Genomic DNA, 18528 nt, shown 5'->3' on the forward strand with positions numbered 1-18528 from the left:
AATCAAACCGGATTGTTACTGATAAATGAAAATGCCCAGCTCCACCTTGAACGGCATATTAATGAAATAAACGTATTAATAACGATGGGGGGCTGTGGTGTCTACGAAAAAATGCCAATGAACCGTGGCAAACGATACCAACGACTTGGGGCTTCATAGACAATTACTGCGGCGGTGCGGCGGACCGCCGTAACAGGTGATGGCGCTGGCGCATCGGGCGTTGGCTGCTTGTTGCCATTCAGCTAGGCGATTCTAAACGTAAACATGCCCCCCACCTTGAAATACTGTCACGAATGGAAAATCTATTAATTCAAAAGATGGACTTAGTGACTTAAAAACATAAGAATATTTGAGGATTGCGAAATATTAAGCGCACGAGGCAAGGTCGCACCATGATGCACCGAGTGTATCATGCACCGGGTGCACCATATCAGCGATGAGTCGCCATCACCTGCTTTGCAGGAATATGAAAAATAGGCGACGAACAATAACAAACTACGTCAGCCAATCGGGTATAAAATACGCCGATTTCAGCAGTATAGGATCAGTGTGAACCAATCGACGGTAGTGCGACCAGCTGACCCAAGAAGTCGAAATGTCGACTCTCCTCGAAAAAGATCAAGTTAAGTAGTCCGTTCTCCAAAGTTGTTCCAACGCGAAAGTGACCAAGCCAGCCGCCAGAAAATGCTAAGTCCTTAGCTTATGAGTCTATGTAAGTACAATTGTTAAATTGTCAACTTTTAGTGTGTTTATGACCGTATTGTGCAGACCCATTTGTGTACACCGTATTTAATAGATTTTAGTGTTCAATAGAAAACTCAGTGTTTGATTCCATCCTTAAAACTGAGATCCCGGCGCGACGTTTAACGTCGTGAGTCAGTTTAATTAATGAATCCAGAAGGGCTCATAAAGTAAACGTGACAATAGAAAGAAAAGAAAAACAACCACTTTCTTGTTTTTTGCTAAAATCAAAATCAAGGAAGTTAGGGGGTGGTCAAAACAAAAAAAACAATCAATCACCCTGTACCAGTAATAATCGACACTGGTGCAGAATTAAACATAATAAGCCACCACCTCACAGAAGGGGTGTACAAGCGTGGCCAACACCCCACCCTGCTACTGACAGCAGGAGGACAAAGAATAGCTAGTCAAGGAGAGACATGGGCATCTCTTGAGCTTAGGGGCAACAAAGTAAGAGAATTGAAAGTGAAAGCAACAGTATTGACAGGCCCACCCCAACCTTTGATATTAGGGATGGAATTTTTAAGGGAAATGAAGGCCTCCATATGTTTAATAATGAACACGCTCAGATTGGCACATGACATGATTATACCACTAAGACAGAATATGAAAGTACCCACAAGCTGCAACCAATTGTCAATATAAAAAGCACCCACAATCTTAAATTAGAGCCAAGACAGGAGAGCAGCATACGAAGCTGGGAAAAAGTTTTCCGAGAAATACCCGGATCAATTTTCAGCTTGCCGAGCAACATTGCATGGGCCTTTGCGTCCTCCACAACGCCAAGCAAAGACAGAGGAGTCGGAAAAGCTATTAGAAATTATCTAGCGGAAAAAGAAACAGGCAGAATAAGCTTAGGCAGTACAACCAGCTTTCAAAAAGAAAACAGGCACGTCTTACAGATGGCAATAATAGGAAATAATGGCGAATGCAGGCCCGCTGAGACACTCAAAAACTGCTGCAATAAATTAAAAGAATGGACAGTACGAAACGGTATCTCCGACATAGCCATCCCAAGATCGACTTCCGCAAATAACACAACCGACTAGACAGAAACAAAATACCTCTATCTTTAATTCAACCAGAGACATTGAAAAGTCATCTAATAAACATTAGGGATGAAATAAGAAAAAGTGAACATGAATTAGCTATACCGGTATCCGAACTGGCCTCTTACTTCCGCATACCTATAAGCGAGTGTAATTTTTCCAAGGGACAGCTGATAGTACACATCAAAGTACTAACTGTAACCAGGAATAACAATTGGCAGCTGTTCCAGCTCCTCACAAACCCATTTGCATGGCAGGGTCAGACCTGCACAATAAAACATGCGCCGCTTATGATGTCAGTAGCAACAAATCACGGTAGTACCATCCTGAAAGAAATAACAGGTTTAGCACTGCACGAATGCAAGCCATATCAAGACCGGCTGTGCTACCTATCTAGGTTCTCAGGAGATCAAACACAGGGGCCTTCATGTGCACGTAAGCTATTCCATGGAGCAACGGTGGAGGACATAGCAGAACACTGCCCCATGCATTGCCATCAGTCAAACTTGATGATCATTTCCGAAACAGGCTCAGAAGAATTCCTGATCACTCACCCTAGAGCCAATACATCAGTCTCATGCCCAAAAGATACAACTACCCTTGCAGAACAACTGTTAAATCTGCATGGGGCATTAAAAATAAACCTACCCTGCCAATGTCAATTGATAGTAGAGAAGGATGTAGTAATACAGAAGAGGTTCCCATGCAGAAACGAGGACGCGTCGGTATCTATACATCACATACTGCCAGCAGCCTGGACTAACCTAAAAACATTTGTGCTAAAACCATCTAATAAGCAAGCCTTTTTACCTACCTTTCATAATCTATCAGAATGCCTCAACAGCAATTAGACCACCAATCTGCCACATTTTAACCTTACCTCCGAAAGAGACAGTTTGCAAAATTTAGACAAAGCTTGGGAAAAAGCGCAACACGTACGACACAGCAAGCTACTCGAGCATAGCTGGTGACTTCATGCAAGTAAACAGGCGACCCGTAAGATGGCAGGGTACCACCACCTGCAAACTGAGTAACAGGTTCTCCGGTACCAGTCAGACAAAGTCCAACTTGGGCCAACCTCAACACCCAGCTTGCCCAGGAACGAAGTGACGTCATAAATAAGAAACAGTAGGTATAACTTAGGATATATTATTAATTTACAAATAAAGGCAGTGGCCATACCTCCTGATAGATTAAGGCATTACAATACTAGGATAGTTAGTGTTCGGGGCGAACACATGTCGGGGGAGGGAGATGTCACAGATTCCAACATTTATAGCGTTTTCGGCTTGTTGGTCTCGGGCAATCGGAGATCGCTCTACTCGCGATCGCTGTGTTCGACTTGGATATGTCGATCAATCCGTTTGCGAGCTGTACGTTCGACTTGGACTGAACCTGCTCGAAAATCGAATTGCGATCGCTCTCGGCAGCTCCGAATTATTTGACGTAGCGACGAGCCACCTTAAGAAATATAACCTAACAAATTTTTATTTTTGTTTTGGTTGTTTTGTATGTCGCGTTTCGTGTTTTTGAATATGGATCGGTCTCAGCAAATCCTGCAGATATTGGAATTATTGTCTTCCTCAGAAAGTTCTGATGAAGAAAAATTCGTTTCAAAGGTTGTGTGCTACGTTAAAGTTACCCAGTAAAATGAAGATAATAAAAGATTATTGTCTTGCGAGATAGGTTGGCCGGCAGCCCCTAAAATAATATAATTCTATGAACATAGAGTGTTTCTTGGTGTTCCAAGACCATTTCGATTAATTATTGAATTCAGTTACAAAGGCTACGTGACTATTTTTAAGCGTTGAATCATGAAAGTCAGACGTGACTTTTCTTAAGTTTTAAATTTTTTAAGAAAATTTTGCATTCAATCTATCTTTAGTTGAAAGTATTTTAATAATAGCAATGAAATGGCAGATACTGCCTTTACTACAGTTGCTTTATGTCTGATAGTGTCAATGCCTAGTTTCATTACCTGCAACACGGTCATTCTGAAAAAAAATACATTAGTGTGATAATTGAACATAATGGCAAAGCCTGACAATTTTTTCTGGAAAAAACGTCAACCATAATGTTGATTGAGTCAGTTTCAGCTGTAGAAGTTGGGGCAGCAGCAAGCAAGATTTTCAAATGAGCAATCATATATTGAGGAAAACATAGCAAACATCGGCATCATAGCCTGGTGTTAACGAGTGTATCGTGTATCGCTTCGAACTGCCCATTACTACGGATATTTGGTTCGGGTGTGCTCGAGATCGGTCGTTCGAAACTCGGGTGGTCTACGTGACCGGCGCGTGCAGTAGTCGGCAACAGACATTCTAACGGAACGTTTGGAGCGTTCCTTTGTTTACCTTACGTACATATCTAACCTATTTTTAAGTTGTTGTTTCCTTTGGGTTTGTAAAATAAACCATTTAAAACAAGAAGTGCATCTTGAATCATAACATTGGTCCTTCGATCCGTGATAGCAGCTGGTGTGAGAGTTTGTTGCCGACTTAAAACTATCAATATCCTGTGATTCCTGTGCAAGCAAACGAAAGCAAATCGTAGTCTTGAAACTAACCTTGGAGCAGAAGAGCAGCCATTTTGTATTGTAAGTCCGTTCCTTTAGCGCTTTTCCTTGTTGCATTTAGAACCTTACCTTGGCCTATTTTTGTAGTTAGTACATTGCAATTATTTTATTTGTATCGTGATTATGGCGAACGAGTTAAGAACTCTAAAATACAAACGTGGCTCAATAAAAGCTGGTATAACTCGTTTGAATTCGTACTATAACAGTATTAAAAGCTTACCAAACGTATCTCCTGAACAAATTGAGCAGCTTTCATCGCGGTTAGCCGATGTTAGCTCGTTGATTTGTGATGTTAATCATATTCAAGAACAAATCGATCTTTTATTGCTTAGTAATGATCCACCGGACGGGGTTTCAGCAGATGAATATGAAGAAAGCATTATTTCCCAAAGTTCTTCAGAACGAAACGACTTTGAAATATTATCACAGTATTGTAGCTCAAATTCGCGTTTTTATATCTCAACATAAAGCTGTCGAACACTCTGACAGTAATGTATCTGCTCATTCATCTCACCCTTCGCAGCTTAACAATGGTGTTACCTCAACAGTTAAATTTCCTCAAATTAACTTGCCAACATATACGGGAAATTATCAAGAGTGGATGGAGTTCCACGATATTTTTCAATCCTTGATTCATAATAATAATAATTTAGACGACATACAAAAATTCTATTATTTAAAATCTTGCTTAAAAGGTGAAGCTGCCAATGTGGTAAGGAATTTGGAAGTATCAGCTAACAATTACACAGTTGCGTGGAACTTACTTAATGATAGGTTTGAAAACAAGCGCTTAATCACTAGCAGTCATATCAAATCAATTTTAGATATTGATAAAGTAATAAAAGAGTCTCCAGCAGCACTTCGAAAGTTGAGTGATGAACTAAACAAACATATTAGATGTTTAAAGAGTCTTGGGCATCCAGTAAGCTCGTTGGATACCTTACTTATTCAAATCATAGTTTCCAAACTAGATCATGTTACTCGTAGGGAGTGGGAGCAGGCCCGGATTGAAGGGGATTATCCTACGATTGAAGAATTTTTACTGTTTCTCAAACGGCGATGCGAGTTATTGGAGGCCATTCAGGCATCAAATATTCCTCCAAATTTTAACCCTCGAGAAAATAATAAATTGAATGTAAAATCACAGCGGGAGGGGTATCAATCACATTCAGCTCATAATTATCATGCCACAGAAGCCGAACAGCGTTGTATATTTTGTGAACAACCTCATATAATTTACAATTGCTCAAAATTTCTAAACCTTCCAGTACAAAATCGGATTGGTGAAGTTAAAAGGTTAAGACTATGTTTTAACTGTCTTAGAAATAATCATGTGATTAAGGATTGTAGGGCAATATCTTGCAGAAAATGCAACAAAAGCATCACACTTTGTTGCATATTGAATCAAATAGTAATCTTGTCAACTCTTCTGAACATTCTCAAGAATCACCATGTAGCACAAGGCAGCCTAACGCTGAGAATGTTCCTATTACTCTCCATGCATTTAACTCCGAAGCAGTAACTGAAACTCTTTTAGCTACAGCTTTAGTCTTAATTAAAGATTCTTGTGATAATTTGCAAGTTTGCCGGGCCTTGCTTGATAGTGGTAGCCAGTCCAATTTCATAACAGAAAGCTGTTGTGCTCGACTAAACCTCAAAAAAGAAAATACTCATTGTGTCATCTCTGGTATTGCTCAAAGTACATCTAATATTTCATTTAAAACTAATGTTGAAATTCATTCAATGAGGAACCAGTATAAGAATAACATTTCATGTTTGGTATTAAAGAAAATAACAGGAAATCTTCCAACTTTTTCTCTACCTCCTTCAGCATTGAATATCCCTAATAATATTCAACTAGCCGATCCAAAATTTCATACGCCAGGTGAAATCGATCTTTTATTGGGTGCATCCATATTTTGGTCAATCTTGTGTGCTGGACAAGTCAGCCTAGGTTCAAATCTACCAGTTTTGCGCAAAACCATTTTTGGATGGGTTTTAGTGGGAAAGTTTTCTATGAACGTACCTGACGTTACATTATTATCAACTACTAACGTTTATCACTCTGTTGAGAATCCTTTGTTGAGGATATTTCAAAATTTTGGGAGCTTGAAGAAGCTAACCCATATCAGCGGCGCCCAAGTGGGGTAGATGACTTAATAGAAACTCATTATATTCAACACACTCAAAGGGATAATACAGGTCGTTTCATCGTTAGCATACCATTTACCGAAAATGTATCACTTCTTGGCGAATCTAGATCTAATGCTTTAAAACGCCTACATAGTATTGAGAAAAAATTATCAAAAAACTTTGATCTTAAGCAAACCTACGACGCTTTTATGCGTGAATACATTGCTCGGGCATATGACTCCGGTTTTTGACTCCGTAATCCCAGGTAAATCTTGCTATTTGCCGCATCATTGCGTGCTAAAAGAATCTAGCACTACAACGAAACTACGCGTGGTCTTCGACGCATCAGCAAAGACTAGCAGTGGATTATCACTTAATGATGTACAGATGATAGGACCCGTTTTGCAAAGGGATCTTTTTACTTTGCTTCTCAATTTTCGAACTCACACCTTTGTACTTACAGCTGATTGTGAAAAAATGTATAGGCAGATTTTGATATCTGCCCCTGATAGAGACTATCATCGCATTTTGTGGCGATTTAACCCTACTGAGAATGTCCAGTGTTTCAGGCTCAATACAGTCACCTATGGCACTGCATCAGCTAGGTTTTTAGCAACTCGTGTTTTAAAACATTTGGCTGATGGTTTTCAAGCAATCTTACCTAAAGCCGCTTATGTTATTCAAAATAACTTTTACATGGACGATCTGCTCACAGGTGCCAATTCTGTGGAAGAGCTTCTGAACATTAAATCGGACGTTTCATTCATTTTAAAGCAAGGTGGTTTTAATCTTCGAAAATGGTCGTCGAATAACTCTTCTATCACAACTTCTGATTTAAATCAAAACATCTTTTTTGGTAAAGACCCTAGCCAGTCTACTTTGGGAATTCTTTGGAACTCTAACCAAGATTGTCTACGATATTCAATAAAGTCCTTTAATACAGGTAGTGCTATAACTAAGAGAACTATTTTGTCAGCAGCATCCCAAATATTCGATCCACTTGGCTTAATAGCTCCAGTAATCACAATAGCTAAGCTAATTATGCAAAGTATTTGGCAGTTGAAACTGTCTTTTGATGAGTCTATTCCCTTAGAATTACAAACAAGGTGGATCTGCTTTCGGGACCATTTGCAAATTATTTCAAATATTTCCGTACCTCGTCATACAATTATTCAGTGTTCATTTCAGTGTTCTGTAGAGCTTCACGGCTTCGCAGATGCTAGCCAGAAAGCATACGGTGCTTGCCTATATCTCCGCTCAGTTGACGAATCTGGGAACATAGTCGTTCGTCTTCTTTGTGCAAAATCCAAGGTAGCACCCATCAAAAATACCACAACTCTTCCACGTTTGGAGCTTTGTGCTTGTGTTTTATTGGCCAATTTAGCGCATAGGGTTTTGTCGTCTTTAGAGATAGATATTAATGAACGTTTCTTTTATTCGGACTCGACTATTGCTTTATGCTGGTTGAAATCGGAACCTCATAGATGGAAAACCTTTGTTGGAAATCGGGTATCTGAAGTTCAGAGATTGACTAGAACTGGTTCTTGGAGGCATGTGCGATCTAAAGAAAATCCCGCCGATCTGATTTCCCGAGGTGCTACCCCTAAGGAGTTACTTGAGTCACCTTTATGGTGGCAAGGGCCAGATTGGTTATCTAGCTCATCTGAGCTTTACCCTAATAGCGACGTGCCTTCGGAGCAATATGATTTATCTGAGCTTAAACATCAAACTTTGTCGTTTGTTGTCACTCAAGATTTATCGGATGTATTTAATAGATTTTCGTCATTTAAGAGATTGGTCCGAGTCATATTGCTTTAGATTTATTTCAAATTTAAGATTAAAAATTAAAGGATTACCTATTAGAGTGATTAGTCTCTCTATCAATGAACTTGATCATGCCTCGCAACTGATTTTGTCTTCCATTCAGCAGGAATGTTTCGCTCATGAAATCAAAGCTTTATCTTCAGATAAACCACTAGACCGAAAAAGCCGACTGTTGTGTTTGAATCCTTTCATGGATGAAGATCGTTTATTGAGAGTTGGTGGTAGATTAGGTAATTCCGGACTTCCATATGACAATATGCATCCGATTCTTCTCCCGAAACACCATCATATTACCAAGTTAATTGCTCGCGACGAACATATTAGATTACTTCATTGTGGCCCGCAACAGCTTCTGTTTTCCTTGCGTCAAAGGTACTGGCCTCTTTCAGGATATAATTTAGCTAAGCAAACCGTACATCAGTGTTCGATTTGTTTTAAGGCAAATCCTAAACCTTTAAATCAGATCATGGGTTCCTTGCCAAGGAGCCGTTTTATTGGAAACTATCCATTTCAAACGACAGGTGTAGACTATACCTTTCCAGTTGCGTGATCGAAAGACTAGGGGATTTAAAATTATAAAGGGTTACGTTGCCATCTTTATATGTTTCTTAACCAAAGCCATTCACGTAGAACTGGTAACTGGGTTGACTTCCGACTGCTTTATCGCTGCACTTCGCAGATTTGTTTCTCGTAGAGGTAAACCTACCATACACTCTGATAATGGAACCAACTTTGTTGGTGCAAGAACTAAAGTTAAAGAGCTTTTTACCTTTTTGAGTGACAATACTCATAAGAAAAGAATCATTGACTGGGCTGCGAACAAAGGGATTGGGTGGTCCTATATACCTCCGAGAGCTCCTCATTTTGGAGGACTTTGGGAATCGGGTGTCCGTAGCATCAAACATCATCTAACTAGAGTAGTAGGAAATAGTTCTCTTACTTATGAGGATTTTTGTACTGTATTGCTACAAATTGAGGCTGTTTTAAATTCCCGACCTTTGTATCCATTTTCCTCTGATCCACAAGACCCTAATCCTATCACTCCGGGACATTTTTTGATTGCTCGCCCCATTACATCGGTACCGGATCAACCGCTGGAGCATATACCTGATTCACGGCTAAAGATGTACCAAAGGTGCCAGAAAATGGTGCAAATGTTTTGGAACAAGTGGAGGAAGGACTACTTGAACCACTTGCAAGTGAGGACAAAATGGAAGGACAGGACTTCAACTATTAGAATCGGAGACCTAGTCATTATCAAGGAGGACAACTTACGACCATGCCATTGGAAACTTGGTCGGATCCAGGATGTCCAAAAAGGACCGGATGACCTTCCCCGTGTAGTCACGCTTAGGTGTGAAAATACCGTTCTCAAAAGACCAATAACGAAGATATGTCCACTACCAAATGAAAAGGAAGATATGGAGTCCTAGTTCTGCTCCGTTCCTAGTTGTTAGCTGACGATTTGTTGTGCTATTCGCGGATTTAGTTTGAAAGACTTTCCTCTTTCAAGGGGGGCCGTATATGTTAACGAGTGTATCGTGTATCGCTTCGAACTGCCCATTACTACGGATATTTGGTTCGGGTGTGCTCGAGATCGGTCGTTCAAAACTCGGGTGGTCTACGTGACCGGCGCGTGCAGTAGTCGGCAACAGACATTCTAAAGGAACGTTTGGAGCGTTCCTTTGTTTACCTTACGTACATATCTAACCTATATTTTAAGTTGTTGTTTCCTTTGGGTTTGTAAAATAAACCATTTAACACAAGAAGTGCATCTTGAATCATAACACCTGGTACAAATTATCAGTTGGATTGTCCTCCACTTCAGGCTCTGTAGTCGATATTGGATTTCTAGCTATTTCCTCTTCTGTCTTAATTTGGAGCTCAACTAGAGATGTGTACAAACGCAAAAATTTTCTTTTGTTAAGTTTAGCATGGGATTTTTTTAGAGAGTTTGCACACATTTCAAAATTCACACTACCTCGTGAATAGGCTGAGGGAAGTGGAATAACGTTTCAAAATCACCAGTTAATGTGTATCCTAAAAACTTTATCCTGAGCGCATCCAAAAATGCTGCAAAATGTCCTTCTGTCGAACTTTCGGTTTCAAGTCCTTTTGCAATGAGTGCATCATGTTGCGGAGGAGGTGATACTTGCACGTTGTACATATTTAGAATGTGGCTGTTAAGCATTTGGCTAGTCTCATTATTATCGGTCGGTCGTCTTTTATCATACTCCGTCATATCATACACCGTCATTTCGTCGCCATTTTTGCTTGACATGGGGGTTTTCATTTCTATTCATAAAGCTTCTTGATCGTCAATACTGCTTTGTTTCATCAAACTCTGAAATAATACGTTTAAAAAATTGTTTAATTTTTTACGATTGTGCAGTCGGCTTTAAGTAAAGCTAATTTCGTTTAGCTGCAAAAATATATGAGCTTTTTTGTTTTGAATCCGCGCCTAAACAGAAAGGACACAATGATCTGCGTTCAATAGATAACAGTAATGACACAAGATTTGTATTCGTTTCAAACAACTAATTTTGTTTAATTGATTTATTGCAAAGTAGGTACTACAAGTTTTCTTTATTTTAATTTTTAAAGCCCCATGACACATGACAGCATTTAAAAAAAAACAGGAAAACACACACAATATTCGAGGATTGCGAAATATTAAGCGCACGAGGCAAGGTCGCACCATGATGCACCGAGTGTATCATGCACCGGGTGCACCATATCAGCGATGAGTCGCCATCACCTGCTTTGCAGGAATATGAAAAATAGGCGACGAACAATAACAAACTACGTCAGCCAATCGGGTATAAAATACGCCGATTTCAGCAGTATAGGATCAGTGTGAACCAATCGACGGTAGTGCGACCAGCTGACCCAAGAAGTCGAAATGTCGACTCACCTCGAAAAAGATCAAGTTAAGTAGTCCGTTCTCCAAAGTTGTTCCAACGCGAAAGTGACCAAGCCAGCCGCCAGAAAATGCTAAGCGCTTAGCTTATGAGTCTATGTAAGTACAATTGTTAAATTGTCAACTTTTAGTGTGTTTATGACCGTATTGTGCAGACCCATTTGTGTACACCGTATTTAATAGATTTAGTGTTCAATAGAAAACTCAGTGTTTGATTCCATCCTTAAAACTGAGATCCCGGCGCGACGTTTAACGTCGTGAGTCAGTTTAATTAATGAATCCAGAAGGGCTCATAAAGTAAACGTGACAATAGAAAGAAAAGAAAAACAACCACTTTCTTGTTTTTTGCTAAAATCAAAATCAAGGAAGTTAGGGGGTGGTCAAAACAAAAAAAACAATCAATCACCCTGTACCAGTAATAATCGACACTGGTGCAGAATTAAACATAATAGGCCACCACCTCACAGAAGGGGTGTACAAGCGTGGCCAACACCCCACCCTGCTACTGACAGCAGGAGGACAAAGAATAGCTAGTCAAGGAGAGACATGGGCATCTCTTGAGCTTAGGGGCAACAAAGTAAGAGAATTGAAAGTGAAGAACAGTATTGACAGGCCCACCCCAACCTTTGATATTAGGGATGGAATTTTTAAGGGAAATGAAGGCCTCCATATGTTCAATAATGAACACGCTCAGATTGGCACATGACATGATTATACCACTAAGACAGAATATGAAAGTACCCACAAGCTGCAACCAATTGTCAAATAAAAAGCACCCACAGTCTTAAATTAGAGCCAAGACAGGAGAGCAGCATACGAAGCTGGGAAAAAGTTTTCCGAGAAATACCCGGATCAATTTTCAGCTTGCCGAGCAACATTGCATGGGCCTTTGCGTCCTCCACAACGCCAAGCAAAGACAGAGGAGTCGGAAAAGCCATTAGAAATTACCTAGCGGAAAAAGAAACAGGCAGAATAAGCTTAGGCAGTACAACCAGCTTTCAAAAAGAAAACAGGCACGTCTTACAGATGGCAATAATAGGAAATAATGGCGAATGCAGGCCCGCTGAGACACTCAAAAACTGCTGCAATAAATTAAAAGAATGGACAGTACGAAACGGTATCTCCGACATAGCGATCCCAAGATCGACTTCCGCAAATAACAGAACCGACTAGACAGAAACAAAATACCTCTATTTTTAATTCAACCAGAGACATTGAAAAGTGATCTAATAAACATTAGGGATGAAATAAGAAAAAGTGAACATGAATTAGCTATACCGGTATCCGAACTGGCCTCTTACTTCCGCATACCTATAAGCGAGTGTATTTTTTCCAAGGGACAGCTGATAGTACACATCAAAGTACTAACTGTAACCAGGAATAACAATTGGCAGCTGTTCCAGCTCCTCACAAACCCATTTGCATGGCAGGGTCAGACCTGCACAATAAAACATGCGCCGCTTATGATGTCAGTAGCAACAAATCACGGTAGTACCATCCTGAAAGAAATAACAGGTTTAGCACTGCACGAATGCAAGCCATATCAAGACCGGCTGTGCTACCTACCTAGGTTCTCAGGAGATCAAACACAGGGGCCTTCATGTGCACGTAAGCTATTCCATGGAGCAACGGTGGAGGACATAGCAGAACACTGCCCCATGCATTGCCATCAGTCAAACTTGATGATCATTTCCGAAACAGGCTCAGAAGAATTCCTGATCACTCACCCTAGAGCCAATACATCAGTCTCATGCCCAAAAGATACAACTACCCTTGCAGAACAACTGTTAAATCTGCATGGGGCATTAAAAATAAACCCTGCCAATGTCAATTGATAGTAGAGAAGGATGTAGTAATACAGAAGAGGTTCCCATGCAGAAACGAGGACGCGTCGGTATCTATACATCACATACTGCCAGCAGCCTGGACTAACCTAAAAACATTTGTGCTAAAACCATCTAATAAGCAAGCCTTTTTACCTACCTTTCATAATCTATCAGAATGCCTCAACAGCAATTAAACCACCAATCTGCCACATTTTAACCTTACCTCCGAAAGAGACAGTTTGCAAAATTTGGACAAAGCTTGGGAAAAAGCGCAACACGTACGACACAGCAACGACACAGCAAGCTACTCGAGCATAGCTGGTGACTTCATGCAAGTAAACAGGCGACCCGTAAGATGGCAGGGTACCACCACCTGCAAACTGAGTAACAGGTGCTCCGGTACCAGTCAGACAAAGTCCAACTTGGGCCAACCTCAATACCCAGCTGCTTGCCCAGGAACGAAGTGACGTCATAAATAAGAAACAGTAGGTATAACTTAGGATATATATTAATTTACAAATAAAGGCAGTGGCCATACCTCCTGATAGATTAAGGCATTACAATACTAGGATAGTTAGTGTTCGGGGCGAACACATGTCGGTGGAGGGAGATGTCACAGATTCCAACATTTATAGCGTTTTCGGCTTGTTGGTCTCGGGCAATCGGAGATCGCTCTACTCGCGATCGCTGTGTTCGACTTGGATATGTCGATCAATCCGTTTGCGAGCTGTACGTTCGACTTGGACTGAACCTGCTCGAAAATCGAATTGCGATCGCTCTCGGCAGCTCCGAATTATTTGACGGAGCGACGAGCCACCTTAAGAAATATAACTGTTGCGAAAACTCGCAACAAAAGAAATAAAATTTCCCCTCTCTTGTGCTGTTTTGCCAGTCATTACTTGCTCACTTCCTCAAATGCAGATAAATACTTCTTCATTGCGTATCCCTACAGATATTATATTGGCGGATCCCACTTTTAGTACACCATCAGAAATTCAGTTGCTCATTGGTGCAGATTTGTATTATGACCTCATCTCGCGAGGCATGATTAAACTGGGAGATGGTCTTCCTAACATCATTAATACCCATCTGGGTTGGGTGTTAGGTGGTAGTTTTGTTCAAGACACCGCTGATGTCTATTCTGTCTCTCATCTCAGCACTGAACTGAATTTTTATTCTGTTTCTCTTTTCGCTAAAGGTCAATCAAATGACAATCTCGAATGCGCCATCTCAAAATTTTGGGAAATGGAAGAAATACCCCGGAAAGTTCCCTTTACTTCCGAGGAGGACTAACTGGGATGGGTTCAAACTCGGAGACTCTTTCGGTATTGCAAGGAGAAGGTTTGAAGGGTTAGAAAAGAAGTTTGGCAGAGACGCAGATTATTATTTACAATATAGCAATTTCATTCAAGAATATGTTTCTCTTGGCCATGGAAAGTTTGTCCCACTTGAAATTAATCACGTTAATGGTCAACCTAAATATTTTTCCCTCACCATGCAGTGGTGAAAGAAGATAGCCTCACTACTAAGCTTCGGGTGGTGTTCGATGGATCTTGTAAGACTACCTCTGGATACTCTTTGAATGAAGTTATGCTGAAAGGTTATCAGGTTCAACCGGACCTCTTTGAAATTTTATGCCGTTTTCGTTCCTACAAATTTGTACTAACCTCGGACATACAGAAAATGTTCCGCCAAATCAAGGTCAATCCGAAGCAAACTTACCTGCTCAACATTTTATGGAGGAATACACCTGATGAAGCTCTAAAGTGCATAGAGAATATTGTGCACCCTTTCTGGCTACCCGGGTGATTAAGGACATTGCTTTGAAAAATTCTTCCTCTTATCCCCTTGCTTCTCAGGCTTTAAACCAGCAATGTTATATTGATGACATTCTGGGAGGTGCTGATACCCAAGCTGAGTTAGAATGTCTCTATGATGAATTGACTGTCCTTTTGAATTCTCATCATTTCAGTCTCCATAAGTGGCGTACAAATTCTCTTATTCTTAGAGAAACAATTTGTCGTTTTGACACTCTAGATTATGACATAGATTTTGATGAACACCCGAATAAGGTTTTAGGGTTAAAATGGAATTCATCATCCGACTATTTCTGTGTTGCAATTCCCCAAGTGAATTTTGGTGATTCTGTCACTAAGCGAAACATTCTGTCTGTCGTGGCACGATGTTATGATCCTCTAGGGTTCTTGTCCTTAATAATCATCTCAGGAAAGTTACTTATTCAGGCACTTTGGAATGAAAAATTGGATTGGGACTCGCCCATTTCAAATTCCTCAATTTTGACACAATGGACAAGATTTGTTAATGACCTCCTCTTCTTAAGACACTCAAAATTCCACGTTACATCTTTTCGGACAAGTCTATTCTTCAGATTGAATTTCACAGCTTTTCGGATGCCAGTTTGAAAGCATACGCTGCCTGCGTGTATGTTCGTGCTCTGTATACAGACGGATCTGTGTCATGTAGGCTGGTATCTTCCAAGTCGCGAGTAGCCCCCTTGAAAACTGTCACTCTACCCCGTTTGGAATTATGTGGTATGCTACTGCTCTCCAGACTGGTTAAGGAAATTCTTCATCATAGACTCTGTCAATCTGTGGAGTGACTCAAAAATTGCGCTGTGTTGGGTGCAGGGTGAACCATCCAAGTGGAACATTTTTGTGGGAAATCGCGTAGCCCAAATTCAGGAAATGACGTCTAATTTCAAATGGCGACATGTTCGGTCAGAGTTTAACCCCGCAGACCTTCCGTCACGTGGTGTTTCAATCTCGGAAGTTGAAAATTGCTCTCTGTGGTGGAATGGACCTGAGTTCTTGTTGAAGCAGGATTTAAGGTTGGAAGATTATGACACGGATATATCTATGTCGAAACTACCGGAACAACGTAAAGTTGCAATGGTGAATACGCTTTCAAGAAATTTGGATTTTTGGTTCGATCTGTTTGAGAGATTTTCTAGTTTTTTAAGATTGCAGAGAGTTACAGCGTATATTTTACGATTCACTCATAGTCTGAGACATAAACAACCGGAAAGATTGGGAGATTTCCTATCTATTGATGAACTAACTCAAGCACAAACTCTATTAGTTCGAATGGCTTAAATTCAGTGTTTTGCCAAAGAAATTTTAAGTTTGACTCAAGGAAAATCTGTCCATGACAAACAAATAGCAAGGCTCAATCCCTTTCTAGATGATTCTGGTATGTTACGTGTGGGTGGACGAATTGTGAATTCAGAACACTCTTTTGCACAAAAACATCCATTGTTGCTCCCTCCACGCCACAAATTAGTGACGCTTTTACTTACGCAAGAACATAAACGCTTAGGACACGCTGGAGCACAAACTGTACTCTCCAATTTTCGGCTAAGATTTTGGCCTTTAAACGGGCTTCGTGAAATCAAACGCATCATAAGACGTTGCGTCATTTGTTTTAGATTTTCAGCTCGTCCCGCCGAACAATTGATGGGAGATCTACCAGCTGAAAGAGTTTGCAGATGTCGTGTTTTCAGCCGAGTTGGTGTTGATTACGGTGGTCCGTTTCTTCTTAAAAGTTCTCATTTGCGTAAAGCACCGTTGATTAAAGCATACATCGCTATATTTGTGTGTTTGGTTACAAAGGCTGTGCACATTGAATTGGTCACTGGTCTTAGCACGGAACTCTATCTTATGACACTGAAAAGGTTTATAGCTCGTAGGGGAAAACCGTCTATAGTGTATAGTGACAATGCCACTAATTTTTTAGGTGCCTCAAACTCACTTAAAGACTTGCACTCTTTCCTCAAATCACAGGAAACCTCAGCAGCTGTAAAAGAAGCCCTTGCCAAGGATGAGATAGAATTTAAATTTATTCCTCCTAGAAGCCCACACTGGGGCGGTCTTTGGGAGGCAGCGACTAAAAGTACAAAGTATCACCTTCGACGACTCGTGGGGGAGACTAAATTTACTTTCGAAGAATTTACACTATTTTGGTTCAAGTCGAAGCAATACTCAATTCACGCCCTCTCTACCCCCTCTCAGATGACCCAACGATTTGGGTAGTTTAACCCCTGGTCATTTCTTGGTGGGAGACAGTCTCACAGCTTACCTTAAAAAAGATCTTGTGTCCGTTCCTGAAAATCGTCTTAACGTTTGGAAGAAAATTACTCAGATCCACCAAACTTTTTGGAAAAGATGGTCGGTTGATTACTTGAACAGACTTCAGAATAGACCAAAGTGGGTCAGATCTCATCCCAATTTTAAGGTCGACACTCTGGTGCTCTTAAAGGACGAGAATAGTCCTCCTCTAAAATGGCCTTTGGCTCGGGTGGTTGAGGTCCTGCCTGGACCAGATGGAAGGGTACGCGCCGTCAAAGTTAAAACTAAAGAGGGAATCTTTACCAGAAGCATCGTAAAGGTTTGTCCTTTGTGGTGTGACGAGCAACCACAATAAAGGATCTGCTTGGTTATCCTTCTCTTTCAATTGCTCTTTTTCCTCTTTTTGGTGTTCTTTTTCTCATTCAGGGTTGTTGGAGTGGTGGACTCCAACGTGGGGGAGTATGTTGCGAAAACTCGCAACAAAAGAAATAAAATGTTCGTCGCCAGCAACCGTTCTATTATTAGCCCGATCTAGACGAATCGTAGTTCCGTGAGGTGGGGGAGTCTGCTCGCCGAAAACGGTGTTTTTCGGGTGTGTGTGGATTTTTACCGGGTAACGACACTCTCTCGTAATCTCTCGTTTTGTTTGCAGCGTAATTACGCATCACGTTTTTAAAAAACAAGCAAAAGCTTGCGTTTACTCTCACAAGTGGTAATATTTGTACTCTGACAAATATTAAACCCAAAAAGGGGTTTCTCTCTCTATAGTTTGGTTGGACGCTAATTAAACCTAGAAGATTTGATTGCCAGCGATCACAAATAGCTTAGCAGTTCCAGTTCTGGGTTGGATTTATGGTTGCATGGTTGATGCTGCTCTAGACGTTGCAAGTAATGCACCAAATGTAATAGTCCTAAGAAGATGCTTAGTGGTAAGTGACGCTCCATTTTGAATTCACTTGGAAAACTCTCGGGTTGTGTTGCCTATTTGCAAGCAGTGACTTTACAAACATTGTTGTGGTGTACCCATTAGTCGCTAGCGCCACTTTCTCTATAATTATTGAACTGTTCCTTTGAATATTAGCGGCAAGGGAGTTTGATTTAGCTCATTAAGCAGGAAACAAAATTACTGTTGTTTTTCTTAGATTAAGTTTATTTATTATATGTTTATGTTGAACAACCGCGTTTTACTCCACATGAGTGGTTTAATTCTAACATTACAGGGACAAGACAGACCCCGCGAACCAGTCATATGGTAAGTTTCATTTCTCCCTGTTTCTTTAAGTGATAATACAAAAATTGTTGCTGAAGTTAACAATAACCTAACAAATTTTTATTTTTGTTTTGGTTGTTTGTATGTCGCGTTTCGTGTTTTTGA

At 40.5% G+C, this 18528-nt stretch overlaps 1 long non-coding RNA gene across 1 annotated transcript in view; it reads left to right on the plus strand.

Moving 5' to 3' along the window:
• Nucleotides 1-250: 250 nt before the first annotated feature.
• Nucleotides 251-18528, plus strand: part of LOC145736574 (uncharacterized) — a 276677-nt gene continuing 258399 nt past the window's right edge. The window contains exon 1 of the long non-coding RNA XR_014180015.1: nt 251-712. This is a non-coding gene — a long non-coding RNA (uncharacterized LOC145736574). The remainder of the gene's footprint in view (nt 713-18528) is intronic.

Source organism: Ips typographus, linkage group LG12 (genome assembly GCF_016097725.1).
Source record: "Ips typographus isolate SLU linkage group LG12, UJ_Ityp_2.0, whole genome shotgun sequence".
Classification (NCBI taxonomy): Eukaryota; Metazoa; Arthropoda; class Insecta; order Coleoptera; family Curculionidae; genus Ips; species Ips typographus.